We start from the raw sequence: 16670 nt of genomic DNA, 5'->3' as shown, positions 1-16670 counted from the left end.
CGATAATGTATCTCATATTCTCCTATACAGTTTTGTTATATCAAGAAGGAGAGTAGAAGGATAGATCCCACCCTTCTGTCCTCTAGGGTGGTCCCAAGGGCAGGGAGGCTGGAGCTGTAGGTGGAATTGGTTGGTGGCCAGCTTCCCTAAATAGCCCCACAGACTAACCCTGATACCTATAGAGCATGTAGCTCCCTAAAGGACAAGCTATTATTTTGTCTCCTTTTTGATATAACGTTACTGTATAGGAGATTATAAGATACATGGCTGTACAGGGATATGTCAGTCTTTGAATGTTCTTCAAACAAGTGGCTATTTGAATAGTCTAGATTATGCTGATTTTTGTATTTGTGAGTTGTTTTTGGCATAGTGATTTGTTTTCAATGTGTGTCAATACAGGTGGTCCCCGACTTAAGAACACCCGACTTACAGACAACACAAGTTACAAATGGACCTTTCTGCCAACTATGACATCTGGTGAAGCTCTCTAGATGTTTTACTTGAGTCACATGCTGCAATGGTCAGCTGTGAGGTGCCTATAATGAAGTTTTATTAATAAAAAATGTTGAAATTCCAATTGTCACAAGAACAAAACAATGTTTCCTCTGCAGCTACAATTAAAAATATACCTGTTCTGACATACATACAAATTCAACTTAAGTACAAACTTAAAGAACCTATCTTGTATGGAACCTGGCGACTGCCTGTAGTGTTTTTTTTTTTTTTTATTAATTATTAAAGAATTCATTTTACCTGTACTTTTCTGCTGTTCTCTATTGTTATTGATTCACGTCCATCTAAATGGTATCACTTGTGCATTGATGCTGTGTCCATTCTCTCTCACATACTGTATAGATGCAGAGAGTATAACCAACTCCCAACAAAGTTGTGAAAATCAGGTTATTTTCAAAGCCATTTATCTCAGGATATGTAGAGACATAAATATGTAGGTGGGGAGTTTTTGATCACACCATGTATCTGTATGTAGACACATTGGGGCATATTTACTTACCCGGTCCTGTCGCAACCCCGAGATGCATTGTCCGACGAGGATTTGGGTCTGCCACGATTCACTAGATCATGGGCCCGATATCCTGCATGTGTTGCTTCCCCGCTGAGGTCTGCCGGGGTTCACCTGCTTCTTCCTGTTGCATGTGAGTGCTTGATCTTGTGACACAATTCCGTTTTTAAATTCCGCGGTTTGTCCGAATCCATTGGGTTGTCCAACGGCCACGCCCCCCAATTTCTGTTGCATGCAAGCCGGCGCCGATGTGCCACAATCTGATCGCGTGAGCCAAATACCCGGGGCAATTCGGCGCAAAACGGAAATAATCGCGAAGCGAAAGTGCAGCATTCAGACCCTTAGTTAATGAGTTCACAGAAAGCGCATTGTCCAACTCAAATGCACTGTGCCGCGATACACTAAGATCGTGCGGCCGATATCCTGCATGTGCGGCTTCCCGCTCTGGTCCGAGTTCGCCATCTTTTTACTGGTGCATGTAAGTGCTAGGGCCTGCGACACAATTTGAAAGTTAAATCCAGCGCTCAGTCCGAATCAGTCGGCGCGTCCGACGTCACAGCCCCTAAATTGTGTCACATGGAAGCAGCGCAGCAGCGCCACAAAAAGAGTTGTGTGCGACACGATCACAGCTCACCCGCTACTCCTCTGACCTCTGGCATCAACAAGGCATATCCGCTCACAGACTGCCGCTCACTGGATGTTTTTTCTTTTTCGGACCATTCTCTGTAAACCCTAGAGATGGTTGTGTGTGAAAATCCCAGTAGATCAGCAGTTTCTGAAATACTCAGACCAGCCCTTCTGGCACCAACAACCATGCCACGTTCAAAGGCCTCAAATCACCTTTCTTCCCCATACTGATGCTCGGTTTGAACTGCAGGAGATTGTCTTGACCATGTCTACATGCCTAAATGCACTGAGTTGCCGCCATGTGATTGGCTGATTAGAAATTAAGTGTTAAGGAGCAGTTGGGCAGGTGTACCTAATAAAGTGACCGGTGAGTGTATGTACTTTTTCCTGTTTGTAAAACAATGAAAAGTAAGTAGACAAAAAAATATATATATACACAAGGGCACACCGGTATTAAAAAAAGAGACATATAACTTTTTCTAAAATAGGGTATAGCAGTATAATAGATCAATCTATTCTTAGAAAGTTGAACTAAGGAAAATATACAAATGACACAAAATAGCCCCCAAAACACCTTTACAAAAATGTTCTTGAAGGAAATTCTTAAGAAATCACACAAGAGATAAAAGACTGGAGAATCACACGTTTCTCGGCTGAAGGAATTGGATCGGGGCCACACATTGCAACAATGGAGTGAGATATTATGCAATGAATATAACAATATTTTATAGAAAATGCTTTGAATATCTTTCTTTGATCACACATTCTTTGGGAAGAACTGCCAACCAAATTTGTGAAAGCTGTTCCATGGCCTATGAAATGAGAAATATAGTCTCCTGAGCTTCGGAATGATGTGACATGTCTTTGATAAGTAGGGGGAAAGCATTCAGTGTACTGCATGCATCTTAAACACAAGAAATCACCTTAACAGCTTGGCCTCTGAACATTAATCTTTCAAGAAATTCTATTGTGAAAAACCAAAGCAGGTGCTTTTCCTTGGCTCATTTTACACTTCTCTAAAATTCTTTTAAGAAATACAAATCTAGGGTGGATTACATCTGTCGTCTGTGTGTGGCTTTTACCATACAGAAAATAAATTCAGCTGCATTGATAGGAATGGATTTGGCGGATCGCTTTGTCCTTCCCAGCACAAAACACAAGCATTTTCTGAAGCATTTGCAACTCAAGCAGCGGTGAAGTATTTAAGCACTTCATGCCCTTCCAGAGATACTACAAGTGTTTAGATATTCTGATTGCATCCACTTCTGACTGTACAACACAACACATCTCCAATCTGCATAACTGAAGTACGCATTCAGTAAGCCGTCAGTGAAGACTAGATGGAGACATTGCATTTAAAGTGCCGAGTCCATCGCATGGACATACACAAGATACTGCAGATGTTTGGAGCTTAATGGACATGATACTTCAATTAAAAAATAAAACAATTAATGTACAGCTATAGCATCTATGTTCCCATTTATAGCAGAGCGGGGACAGTAGTGATGAATTTATTTTCTGTTACTTCCAAATAGACACTTTGGATACAATTGACTTAGGTCTTAATTTATTTCTGGTCAGGACAGGATGGGAAAAGGATAGTGAGCCCTAGTTCTGAACCCACCAAACTGTCCCTGCCAACTTGACGACCCACAACCGGACAACATTCCCTACATCAAGTAATGTACAAGGAATTGGGAAATGAGTGCTACAAGAGTCAGCCAGCCACGCATAGTGCCTAACAGCATCACTAGACAGAGACTAACCAGGTCCACACCAAGGCTCCCAACAAGATATATGTATCAAAAGAATCATCACGAATAGTCAATGGTCCAATTTTATTTAATAATACTTCCTTTATTTATATAGCTCACACAGATTACACAGTGATTCACAGAGTTTGCCAAATTGGTTTTAATCCAAACATCAAACTGAATAGCAACCGGGCAACTAGGAAATTTAAGAGACCCTCTCAGTTCAATAAAACACAGTAGTTGCACATACTGAAGGAAGCAGCTCCTTAGCCCTCCCTCAGTTACAGCCCTGTTAAATTTCTAGCTTTATCTGAACGTGCCAAAAACCTACGAAACTCTGAGGTACATAGTGATATGATCTATGGACCAAGTTTTCGATGGTCTAACATATTTATGAGGGGGCTATCTGAGGAGGTGATCGCTGCAGCATCAAGTCTGGCAGTCACCACCAACATTTGGTATGAGAGTGGCAGCCCCCCCGAAGAGAAGCTGAAGATAGAGGAGTGCCTGGATAGCCTCCTCATGCATATGCCGGACTGTCAGAAGCTGGGTCAGTTGATCGGACCACTACGTTCCTCAGCGTTTCATAGCTTTTCGGTATGTTCAGATAAAGCTTGAAATTTAAGACGACTATAACTGGGGGAGGGCTAAGGAGCTGCTTCCTTTACTATGTGCAGCTAGAGTGTTTTATTGACCTTTCAGGGTCTCTAAGTGGCACATGGTCCAGTTGAGGAGGGGAGTTTATCCGGGCAGTAATCTAGCTGAGGGCAGAAGTATCTTAGGGTTTTAACCCATGCCTGCCTCACAGCTTCAAACTGCCAGCATGAGAAATGACAATTACCGCATTTCCTGACACTCATTACCTGAAATTCTTCGTGGCTGTCTACTGCCTTACTAAATCATAATATTGTATCTGACTCTCTCAGTTTAGTTCAAGGGACCTTTAAGAATAAGTTAAACGGACAGGCTGTCCCCTATTAAATTAAACTAACTGCTTAATTTTTAGCTTCTGCCATGTCCAGGTGCTGTGCACGCAACCCTTACTCCACTCATCATAATGTGGGGTCACCTGACACATATGCCCATAGCACTTTGTGGCACACATTCACACATGTGGCATTAACATTCACACTGGATACTATCAGGACATACATTCAGCCTTGGACATTGGAGAAATGTGACAAGTCATCTGATCTGCTTGGATTTCGTATTGCATAGATGGGAAGCAGGGAACGACTTTATGTCATATATTTAAATACATTTATAATAAAGCAGAATAATGTGTGATAACACTATGGGGCTTATTTACTAAGGGTCACGGATCACACTTTCTCTGGACTGTTCACGGTTTTCGGGATTTGCGCAGCTTTGACAGGTATTTAACAGGGGTCTGCACTGGGATTATGTCCCGGGCACTCGGCACCAGCTTTCATGCGACAGAAATCGGGGGCAGCCCAACGGACAATCCGATAGATTCGGACTGAGTGCAGAATTTAACTTTCAATTTGTGTTGCATGACAATGCACTTACATGCACCAGGAAGAAGAAGGTGAGCGGACCTGAGCGGGGAAGCAACACATGCAGGATATTTGGGCACGATCTTAGTGAATCACGGCACAGTGATTTCTCATTGGACAATGCACTTTGGGTGAACTCCGTCGGACTGGTAATTAAGTGTGCCCCTATATATGAAACCGATAATTTGTTTTTCATTGATCTACCAAAGAAATACAGAAACAGATCGTATTGCCAGATCCATACACAATAATCTGTCAGAAAATATCAACTGAATGATCACTAAGTGGGGGTAAAATTTGAGCCTCAAATCGCTATTTCAATTTCTCATGAAGATGATCTATTTTCCCATCCTTTCAGCCTACAACAGGCTACATGAAAAGAAAGGAGAAAAGGACCATGGGAAACCCATCAGAGCAAATCCTCCAAAATGGCATTGCACATAGACATGTAACATGGCCCAGCAAAAGTATTGATGGGAGGACTGAAAAAATATTAGCATTGCATCAATTGTTATCGAAAATGTATGACAACTTTATATGTCTAGCAGAGTAATAAAAAACAAATATATCCTAAAAAAATATTTTTAAGATCATACATTTACTTTGAGACAAATAGTACAATAATTGTAGTAAAGGATCTTATCAGTTAAGCAGAAGCTTCCACAGACAAGAGCTATTGTCTGATTTGTTTATTTGTCACCTCTGGTTTTTTACTCGTTGCTTGTTTTCCGATATGAAATGTTTTATCTTTAGAAGAAAAAAAGTTCGGAAATTCTTCTTTTGGAGCTTTTATTCATAAAGTATAAAAGTCCCGTGGAGCAATCATCCCACTGAGCTACTGTGTTACCATCCACTTTGTAGGTATGTAGCCACTGTACAGCTTGATTCTCCTGTCAACTAATCCATAGAGTTAAATGCAATTTCACTCTGTACAACCAGTTTGTTAAATGCATCAGTGGAATTTTTTTAAACATTCGAAAAAAAAAGTAAAAAAATGTTGAAAAATAAAATAGTTCTAAGCTTTTCTACTTCAATAAAAGCTTAGAAATCATGTGGTCATAGAAGCAACACAGAGCATAGTATGCTATACATAGTATGTTTCTGTTTTCAGTTTTTTTTAACCTAAGGTTGTTATCTCATACTTTAGTAACCATTTTTTTTTATTTAAGGGAAATGTAAAACTTTAAAAGTTCTATAATATTTTTATCAACCACATCTTAGAAGGTTTCCACCATAATGTTTCAATATTTGCAGATAATACTAAGCTCTGTAAAGTAATAAATTCAGAGGCAGATAGTATAACATAATATATATAACATACATATATAACACATAACTTTGCCGGGCAATGCCCGCAGTAATGGTAATGTAAGTTTAGGCACTTGGGCCATGTACAAGTACAGTTATGTTCTAAACAGTTAGTTACTTAGTAACTGCAGCTAAATAAGGGTTATTAGTGGATTGTAAACTTAATTTTAATGACCTGAGCCAGGCAGTTGCTAGTAAAGCAACTAACATTATGGAATGTATCAAGAGAGGACATAGCTTGGCCCTGTTCAGACCACACATCGAATAATTACCCAGATTTATCAGAAGTAGTGTGAACGGCACTAACTGCATTTTGCCTTAGGAATGTCAGGACGTGGCAAATTATTGAATTTTGGCACATTGGGGCACATTTACTAAGGGTCCGCGCAGCGCATTTTCCGATTTGCGCAACATTTACGTGGGGTTTTTGGCACACGTGATTGGATTTTGGCGCAATTGCGCCGACTTGCATGTGACACAAATCGGGGGCCTGGCCAACGGACAACCCGACTTATTCGGACAACGCGTGGGATTTACAATTCAAATTGTGTCACAAGACAATGCACTCACATACACCGGGAAGAAGAAGGTGAACTCCGGCGGACCTCATGCAGGAAAATGGACGCATGATCTTGAAGAATCTCGCGGGCTTCATCCTCATCGGAGAACGCACCTCGATGATCGCGACAGGACCAGGGCAAGTAAATCTGCCCAATTTTCTTTAATTATCTGGTGCCCTCTGCACTGCTCTGGAAGTGTGCACCATTAACATACAGCATGCAACACAATTCTGTCGAGTTGCTGTATTAAATGTCTGATAGAACGTATATTGGCACAAGTGAATCTATTCTACTTTTTATTACCCAGATATTTACAAACCAGTAATTTACCTGCATTTATTTTCAGTAACCAACATTTTAAAAACCATGTTAAAAACATAAAAAACGCAAAACAGAAGCAAGTAGTGAGAAATACTTGGACTGAGTTCACCCTCTGTTCAATGTGCGTGTTGTATCTGCACTTGAGCAGTAGTGAGAAATACTTGGAAAATTATTGGTTTGTAAATATTTGAGCAATAGAAAGTAGAATAGATTCACTTGTGCCAATATACGTTCTATGAGCCATTTGTTCCCCAGATTCTGTAGTACCCGGATCTTTATCTGAACACAGTGTAATCTTATCTGTTTGCTATTGTGATGCCCCTTGCAATTGTTATTGCTATATTAAATGTTTTGCAAACTCAGACTAAGCACTAACACGCCGCTTTATGTGCACATTTTGTGCAGCTGCAACACAAAACTGGCGCAGACACTTCTTAAATACATGGGTAAGCTCCCGAAACATTCTTTTCCATGCAAAGTAAGGCAGAAATATGTAAGATATAACATATCTGGGCCATTGTGTACAGGTTTGGGCACCAGTGTATAAAAAGGACATAGTAGAACTGGAACGGGTGCAGAGGAGAGCAACCAAGATTATTAGGGAAATGGGGGGACTAGAATACAATGACAGATTACAAACCTTAGAAAAAGCCGACTGAGGGGAGACCTCATTACAATGTACAAATACCTGAACGGGCAGCACAAGGATCTCTCCAAAGATCTTTTTATACCTAGGCCCCATTATTATCTACTACTGTACATAGGTCAACAGTGTCATTAAATGAGGGATCCTATAATGGGGAACAAGTGCAGTGTCCGATGAAAATGCACTGTGCCGCGATTCACTAAGATCGTGCACTCGATATCCCTTACCCCGCACAGCTCTGACAGAGTTTACAACCTTTTTAGTGGTGCAGGTAAGTGCTAGGGCGTGCAATTCAATTTGAAAGTTAAACCCGCGCTCAGTCCAATTCAGACGGATAGTCCGATGGCAAGCCCCCCAATTTGTGTTGCACGGAGACCACAAAAGGGTAGCGTGCGCCACAATCCCAGCGCAGACACTTCTTAAATATCTGTGCAAGGCGTCTTACCCCCGAAAATGGTGCACAGTCCGACAATGTGACCCTTAGTAAATGAGCCCCAATGTGCCAAATTGTGTATCCAGATCATTAAATCTACAAATATCATTAATATGTAGAAATGTATTTTAGTTTTGGTGACTTATGCGTCAATTATGTGCACTCTGAATGGTTCTAGAATGGGAGAGGCAGATATTTTGGATCATAAAGAATTATTTTGAGTGGAGATAACTGGATTCTATGCCAGTGATAAGAAATAAGGAAAGCAGTAGATCTGTAGCTGCACAGATATGGCGCACACTGCAGGTTTTACAAGATGCCTCTAGTCTGCATCAGACAGAGACATCAATCTGATTTTAAATCTCTTTCAAGTATCACAGGATGTTCACAGCTGCTGCTACTGCTGTATACAAACAAGAACATATCATTCACCGCAATAAATGAGAGAGATACAGAATGGCGCTACTTAGTAAAGTAATCAAATGGTGAAGGCTGAAGGTATAGGAGGGGCACGAAAAAAATGAAATAAGCAATTATTTTACAGCCCCCAAAAATACTGAAAAAAATCCAACAATAAATGGACTTTAAAATAGATACATAGATAGACATTAGATAGATGATAGATAGATAGATAGATAGATAGATAGATAGATAGATAGATAGATAGATAGATATGAGATAGATAGATAGATAGATATGAGATAGATAGATAGATAGATAGATAGATAGATAGATAGATATGAGATAGATAGATAGATATGAGATAGATAGATAGATAGATAGATAGATAGATAGATGATAGATAGATAGATAGATAGATAGATAGATAGATAGATAGATAAAAAGATGAGATAGATATGAGATAGATAGATATGAGATAGATAGATAGATATGAGATAGATAGATAGATAGATAGATAGATAGATAGATATCACTGTAGCACTGATGGCCATGCTACTCATTGGGCCACATTTATCACTTTTGTGTAGTAGTTGCGCCTAAATTCGGGCGCACTGTTTTGCCAGATTTATCACAAGCTACAACCATCTGTGATAAGTATATTTCCTGCCTCTTATTAATCACTTTACTTTAAAACAGTTTAGGCGCAGTTTAGGCGCAATGTTAGATTCAGGCACTTACATGTCATCCTGCTACAAGCTCCTCTCTGCTTCTCCCACAGCCCAGAATGAGAATGACCCCCACAGCAGCACCCAGGTGTGTGACACCCAGCACCCAGTGACCTCCTCAGCAGTGGCTTCTCCTGGAGGGGATCCCCCAATGCTGGTCTCCTGCTGCACCCCTGTAATTCTGCACAATATCCCCCTCAGACACACTGGTGATACTGTGCAGAATTACATGGGGGACACTTGTTTGTAGTATCTGCAAGCTTCTGCAAACTTGTGCAAACTTCTCTTGCTCTTGCTGTGAGCTCAGGGTTTGCAGAATATTTTGTAAATAGAAGGTGATGAACTGTAAATAGTCTGCAGCTCCTGTCTGTAATGTATCTAATGTATCTATTATATGTTCTAGTGTCTGTAATGTATCTAATGTATCTATTATATGTTCTAGTGTCTGTAATGTATCTAATGTATCTATTATATGTTCTAGTGTCTGGCTGAGCTTTGCTGCTAGAAATGAGCTCTTCTGCAAAGGGGCTCAGTGCTTTCTTCTCAGATAACGCCACCTTCGAGCTGGAGTGTTTTTGCGCCCGTTTTTGCGCCTAAATGCAAAAGTCGCACGTGATGAATATCATTAGGCGCAGCAAAACATCTGGAATTGAATGATAGATGAGGGAAAGGTGGTTATTTTAGCTGCGCGGCTAATTTGACGTTTAATCGCAAAACGGGCGCAAAAACGGTGCGCCTAAACGAAAAGGCGCAAAAACAACAGAAAAAACAAGTGATAAATGTGGCCCAACATTTACTGTTCTTCTCGGATCAAGTCATGCAGAGACTTGTAGAAAGAGAAACCAGTTAAAAAAAGATAAAAACATGAATTTGTGCTAATAATCAGAAGATATACTGTACATCCTATGTGCGCATGTGTCGTTATCTGTTTATAAATTTAACTATTTTGGAGGGGGCAGATTTTTATTATTTTACCCATTTATTGGAAAATATTAAAAAACGTATTGTTTTATATATAAATATATACCACTGTTGGCCACTAGAGGGAGAATAATCTATTCACTGTTTCAATGCAATGCAGAGAACACTGATGATTTTTATACGATAAAGGACCTGATGTCATGATTGGGGATGTGTGAATGGGGATCATGTTCTCCTGAACATATTCTCAACTTAGATCCATATAGATGTTTGTACACTGCACGGACAGACTAGGGCTCTCCTACCCCACGGTAGGTCCTTATTAGTACTTCAGTATAAGAGATATTCTATGGAATGTGTTCTATGTGCAGTTAAACAATACACTGCTGAAAATCCCTTCGGTGTCCAGCAATGGTGAAAATTGTCCTGAAGGTATCAATCTTTCTCCACTAACCTGCATCTACAGGCTCTCATCTAGCCACACTAGAATCCTACACTGTGTTGATGAGATACAAAAACATAGAAACAGCACTGTCCACAGTTGGGAATATGTTCCTTGGAATATATATTCTGGATTGACTATTAACCCACATCATGTCATTAGGGTTCTTGAAAAAGTCATGCTTGATGTTAAGGGGACTGTCATTAAGATAGCTTTGAGGCAACGTTTTCCTTTGGAGCATCCATGGCTTTTAACCCTCTGGTCTTTAGTGGTAAATTGTTTTTTTCCCTTTATATAGCTGTGTAATTTATACATTGTATTGCATGTTTATCAGATTAATTCATGTATGCAGTAGTTCATTGGTCATTGTAGGTAGGTATCAGGAGCATGACTAGGAGAGGCAGGGCCCCATAGCAGACGTCTGAATGGGTCCCTCCTGCCCCTTAAAAATATAAAAATATACTTATTACACTCATATACACACATACATTTATATACCTTTATACATAAAGGTATAGTCTCCAGTAGCACAAACATACACACACGCATATAGAGGATATAGACATCAAATATACACACACATACATGCCAAACACCTACACATTCATGTAAAGCATATATACATCAAGTATATGGTATGTACATATTATGCTGTACAATGTGCACCAGAATATGTATATAAGGGTGAGCATCCTCTATTCTTTAGTGTCAGGTTAGATGACTGGGCCCCTGACACTGTGGGCCCCATAGCAGCGTCTTTAACTGCATTTTCCATATGCCTAGGCATTGTGCCACATAACATTTATGTAGTGTTGATCAAGGGGGCACCATGTAAAATGCAAAATGAAAGTATGATCGCTCTTTATCAGTAGCTCTTCGGCCCACGTCAGTAGAATCATGGTGGCAGTTGAAATTTAGAAAAAGAACCATGGCATTCACAGTATTAGAGGTCTTCCCATATAGTCCATATAGCAACAGTACATGGAAGAGAAATTTCACCCCAAATGAACATTTTATTATACTATTGCATTTTTACATAACTTGTGATATATGAAGCTAGTGGAATGTGGACTTTTATAGCGCACTGTGTGCAGAATGGAAAAACATTACATTTAGGAAGCCTAATGAAATTCCATGCATGTGTTAACATACGCTGAGTTCTTGTACTGAAGCATCTTTTAAGTCTATTTTCATCTCCGTAGGTGTTAAACATCAAAAGTATGAATCAATACACCAAGACAAACAGAGCAAAAATAAAGCAAAAGCAGAAAAAAGTGTTCTCAATAAAATAATTAAATATGTTGCTGGAGAGACAAAAATATTCCACCCGAATTTACCTTGATGGGACCGGCATCTCCACAGCTGTAGGATCCTTCATGCTATGGAAATGTAGAAATACCACTAATATTTGACCTTTATACTTAGGAACTGAAAGAATGTTCTTGAGTATCTGTGGTCTATATAAATAATGTTATGTGATATTTTGGGTGGTCTGACAGTTATAAGCAATGGCACCTGTTCCAAAGGATATTTTAACCAATTATGAACTATACCTTGGAATTGACTTTTACAGTTATTACTGACGGTCCCCAACTTAAGGACACCCGACTTATAGACGATCCCTAGTTACAGACGGCCCCCTCTGCCCACTGTGACCTCTGGTGAAGTCTCTGGATGTTACTTTAGTCCCATGGTGCAATGAGCAGCTGTAAGGTGTTTGTAATGAAGTTTTATTGATAATCCTTGTTCCCATGACAGCATATAATTATGAAAATCCTATTGTCGAAGGGACAAGAAGAAAATTTGTCTGGAGCTGCAATTATGCAATATACTTCTTCTGACTAACATACAAATTCAATGCAAGTACAAACCTAAAGAACTTATCTTGTACATAACCCAGGGAATTTACTTATTCCATTAAACATCCCTAATTTTACTACCATGGTTGTCAATACATAACAACCAGAGGCCATCTTCGGTTCTGTGTCATCTCCACGCTAAGAAAATTAATGAACTAATTAAAGGGCCAGTAGCATTTTAATTCTTCATTACAGTGTATGTTCACTGCATTTTTATGCTAAGGGGAGCAACATTTTAAATAATAACTAATTACATATTAGCTTTTATTTTAAGGACCCATTTGTACATAAATTATGCTTATTCTTGGAATACCCCTTTAAGTTACCCCTCCTGTTGTCCAAAAGAATATGTGGAAGTTGCTAATTTATGAAAGATAACGCACATCTGTCAAAACACTGCCATTAGTGTTGGGAAGACTCGAATGTCAAAGTTCGGGATTTTATTGAATTTTAGAGTACCAGAGCTTAGGTCGCGTTCAGTTCACTCAAACCCCTGCAAACCCTGCCTCACTCACCTGCCATCAATGCAGGGCGCCGCCATTTTGGGGACGATTACGGCTTCCCCGATGACATTATCAGGAGAGTCAACCATTCCCAAAATGGTGGCGCACAGCACTGCTGGAAGATCACTGCTGGCGGCGGCCACGGGTGATTGAAATGCCGCTGTCAACTTTGCCTGAAGCCTTTAAAAAGATAAAATCCAAGATTGGTGCCAGCACCGATTGTGCATGTTACTGCTTGGGATCAAGGTTCAGTACGTGGCCCCGGGCAGCTTTATTAAATTGAAGCTCGACTGAACCCGAATTTTAATGGGTCAGCTCATCACTAACTATGATGACCAATACACAGTGGTGAAACATTTCTGATATTATTATCCTGGCAAAAAACAATTTTTGTTGTTATGAACAGTATAATTTTTTATCCCTGGCCTGCTACCGTTAGATGCTCCAAAATTACTAGAGACACAAACCTTCAGAAGTCATTCTGCATCAATATGTTGATCCTACAGGTTACTTTACACCAGTTTTCAAGAATAAGTAAAAGTATCGGTGTCAGCCCACAAGGGTTATGCCCCAGCATCACCCATAATATTCACTTTGTAGAAAACAGTAAATTTATGGGCAAAGATTTGCACCTTTATTTCCCACCAGAAACCTGGAATATGGAGCATTATAAACCTCCTCCCATTTATAATGGATGTGTTAATATATGTCCATAATATGATGGTTTTAAAGGAGGAAATCATTCTATGGGTCTGCAGTTTGCCTAAGACCTGGGTCAGACAAGGCCATCAACTGTATAGGGACATTCATCTACATTTCAAGTGTATCAAATATAACGAAGATTGTGCATGGATAATAGCTTCAATCTTACTGTAGCTGGAAGCACCTTGGGCTTATTGTATATTCATTTTCTGACCAGTCATCACCATTGCGCGCTAAGGAGGCTATTCTATATGCTCCATGCATCTTGTAGACAAATCTATGCAGAATAATACTGAGAGGTCAAGAGCAAATTCTTGCCGCTTGCTGAGGACTTCTGCAATCATACGTATGCGTGTCGGTACCAAAGGGCATAGGAATTATATTTCTATACACCTTACAGGTCAAGGTCTTCATTCAATTATTTTTTTTTTGCTAGCGGTAAAGAATATCTTTTCTTTACATAAATATCAGTAATCACAGTTTCAGAGTATGATGATTTTTTTATGATGTACAAAACCTATCTATACATCCATATTGCTATCTCTATTAACACACAGGAACACCTTAGTTAAAAACTTCCTCTTGTTGCAGGCATGTACTGTGTTGTCCACAATGGCTGTCGTGGAGTTTCGGCAGGGGGGGGAGCAAGACTGCCATGGGCCCTGGGCTGTATGAATATTAGAGCCCCTACAAGTCTGGAAATTATATCCTGCTTATAGTGCTAGAATCAGCTTGCTGGAGAATGGAGGATGTGTCCCTTCTGTCTGCTTTCAATCTGAAGTTTCAGGACCTTTGTAGGACCTTTAAAGGTCTTGAAATGGCTAATGTGTATTGAGAGCAGGAAAAGATGCAAGAGGATTTCATGGGTGAAGGTCCTTCCCGGTATAAAATATGTGGGTGATTTCAGTGGCCTTGGGCCCCCTAGAAATCTTGGGCCCAGGGCTACTGCCCAAACCGCCTATATTATAATTTACTACTGAGTCCCTGGTTAAAGGAGACCTTTTTCAGACTAGTCTTGAGGCCTTTTGTCAATTAGAAAGAACCTCTTTGAGGAGATCTTCTCTTCTATAGGTGCTACAATCTTAATAAACAGATTAAATGCTATGAAAATGGAATTGGTCAACCAGGGTCTTAGGGTCTCATCCATCGGGTTTAATGGTTGGTACCTCCAAAAAGAGGTATAATAAGCAGATCTGAAATGCACTTATCTTAGGTCGGCTGTGCAAGTTGTAGTCCTCACACGCATGCGCAAGATCAGGGTTAGCCGGACGGAATAACGGTTATGAGGAAGGGGGCGTGTATATTTTATCAATGGACGGAGCCAGGAGGCACTCGAATGCCGGATGCCTGAGCGCCTCCAGCTCATTGGCATATTTTTATGAAGTACTTTATTCGTTCTAGCAGACCTGCATAAGGATGGAAGAAACACTGGCCCTTAACCACTAAGATAACAAGCATTGCTTTGGTGAAAGTCTACCACCACTAAATCTGGTGGTAAATATCCTTTACAGACATAGCGAGAGATTTATCAGAATTCTCTGAGAGCAAATCTCTTCTAGTTACTCATGGCAACCAGTCAGAGAGTAGCTTTTGTTTTACCACAGCAGGTTACAAAAAAAAAAAAACTGAGCTTGGATTAGTATGCTATCAAACTGTTCTGAAAATTATCCCCCATAGTCCAAAATAGTCTTTATCTTTAACTTTCATTCCCAACTATGTGTTTAATTTACCGTAGCTCCGATTCCATAGCTCACAAAACCATAATAATGTTGAAATTTGTAAGATGATGTTCTCAACTTCAAATTGACCTTGTGCAACACCCTCGTCGATGCAAGGCAGAGGGGTTGTTGCCAATACGTCCCACCATGTAGCTTGCAGCCTGTGAAGGGTCTGATCAACCCCACAGCAGGTCACTACATAACACAAATGAGCACTGCAGCGGTAGAGTCTGCCTGGTAAGGCAAAAGTTAATGCTTGATGTGATGTAATATGTGTTAACCAATCACATGTGTAATCCAAATGAATCTGTGAGCTGAGATGTGATTGGAGGAGTAGCCACCACCTGACCAGTGGGAGTAACAAAACCCCTGGTCAGGAAACTTCTAGAAGTCAGTTCTCTCTCAGAGGAGAGTTCAGTTAGCTGAGACAAGCTCAGTCAGACAGACCAGATCAGACTCTGAAGAGACAGTGCAGCCAGCACACCAGACCAAAGCAGGAGAGCTCAGCTCCCTGCCTGAGTGGAGTGAGTTAGTTAGTGAGAGGATAGGGGTATCATTCTACCTTCAAGGGTGATATCTGAAGCAACCCAGGACAAGCTGAAGCATCCTATTAGGACACAGCTATCTCCCAGCCTGCCCTTTGCATCCAGGCTGGTGATCTACTCCTGTGGCTGCCTCCAACTGCATCTCCAGCATTCTACCATTTGTCAAGGCACGTTGCTACTGTTCCTGTCGGTTCCAATAAAGAACTGTAAGTTATTTTTGTTCAACGTCTGCCTCCGTCTGGTCCCTGCTACTACGGCTGTCACCATCACAGGCACCCTATCCACTACACAGGGACTCATACTCCAGACCCCAAAGGACTGCCCCAGGGAGAACCACTATAGCAGCCTCTCCCTCATCATTTCTTGCCAACACCACCCTGCTGGAGACCTGCCAGGCTGTAGGACAGCCCTCCGGTTCCCCTTACCAAGCACCGTGACACTAGCGTGCCTAGGCCACAACCGCCAGCCATTCAGGTACTGCGGGCCCCAGCTGTCTCCAGGCCCCAAGAAAAGGCTAGGCCCCGGTGGGGGATTTTGCACTTGGAACAGTTGTAGCTATTATAGGTCTCTCAATATGAGCGTCTGAATCAACTCTCCACCTCCTTTCTCTAAAAAGGACTTGTCTTAAGCAAAAAGGGACTCTCTTCAGCACATTTGCATATTACT

General features: G+C 40.7%; 1 protein-coding gene across 1 annotated transcript in view; it reads right to left on the bottom strand.

Moving 5' to 3' along the window:
• Positions 1–16670, bottom strand: part of DPYD (dihydropyrimidine dehydrogenase) — a 654802-nt gene that overhangs the window by 531024 nt on the left and 107108 nt on the right. The gene's annotated exons all lie outside the window — the stretch shown is intronic.

Source organism: Engystomops pustulosus, chromosome 10 (genome assembly GCF_040894005.1).
Source record: "Engystomops pustulosus chromosome 10, aEngPut4.maternal, whole genome shotgun sequence".
Lineage (NCBI taxonomy): Eukaryota > Metazoa > Chordata > Amphibia > Anura > Leptodactylidae > Engystomops > Engystomops pustulosus.
The sequence above is the reverse complement of the archived record's forward strand: the minus strand, read 5'-3'. Positions and strand labels throughout refer to the sequence as shown.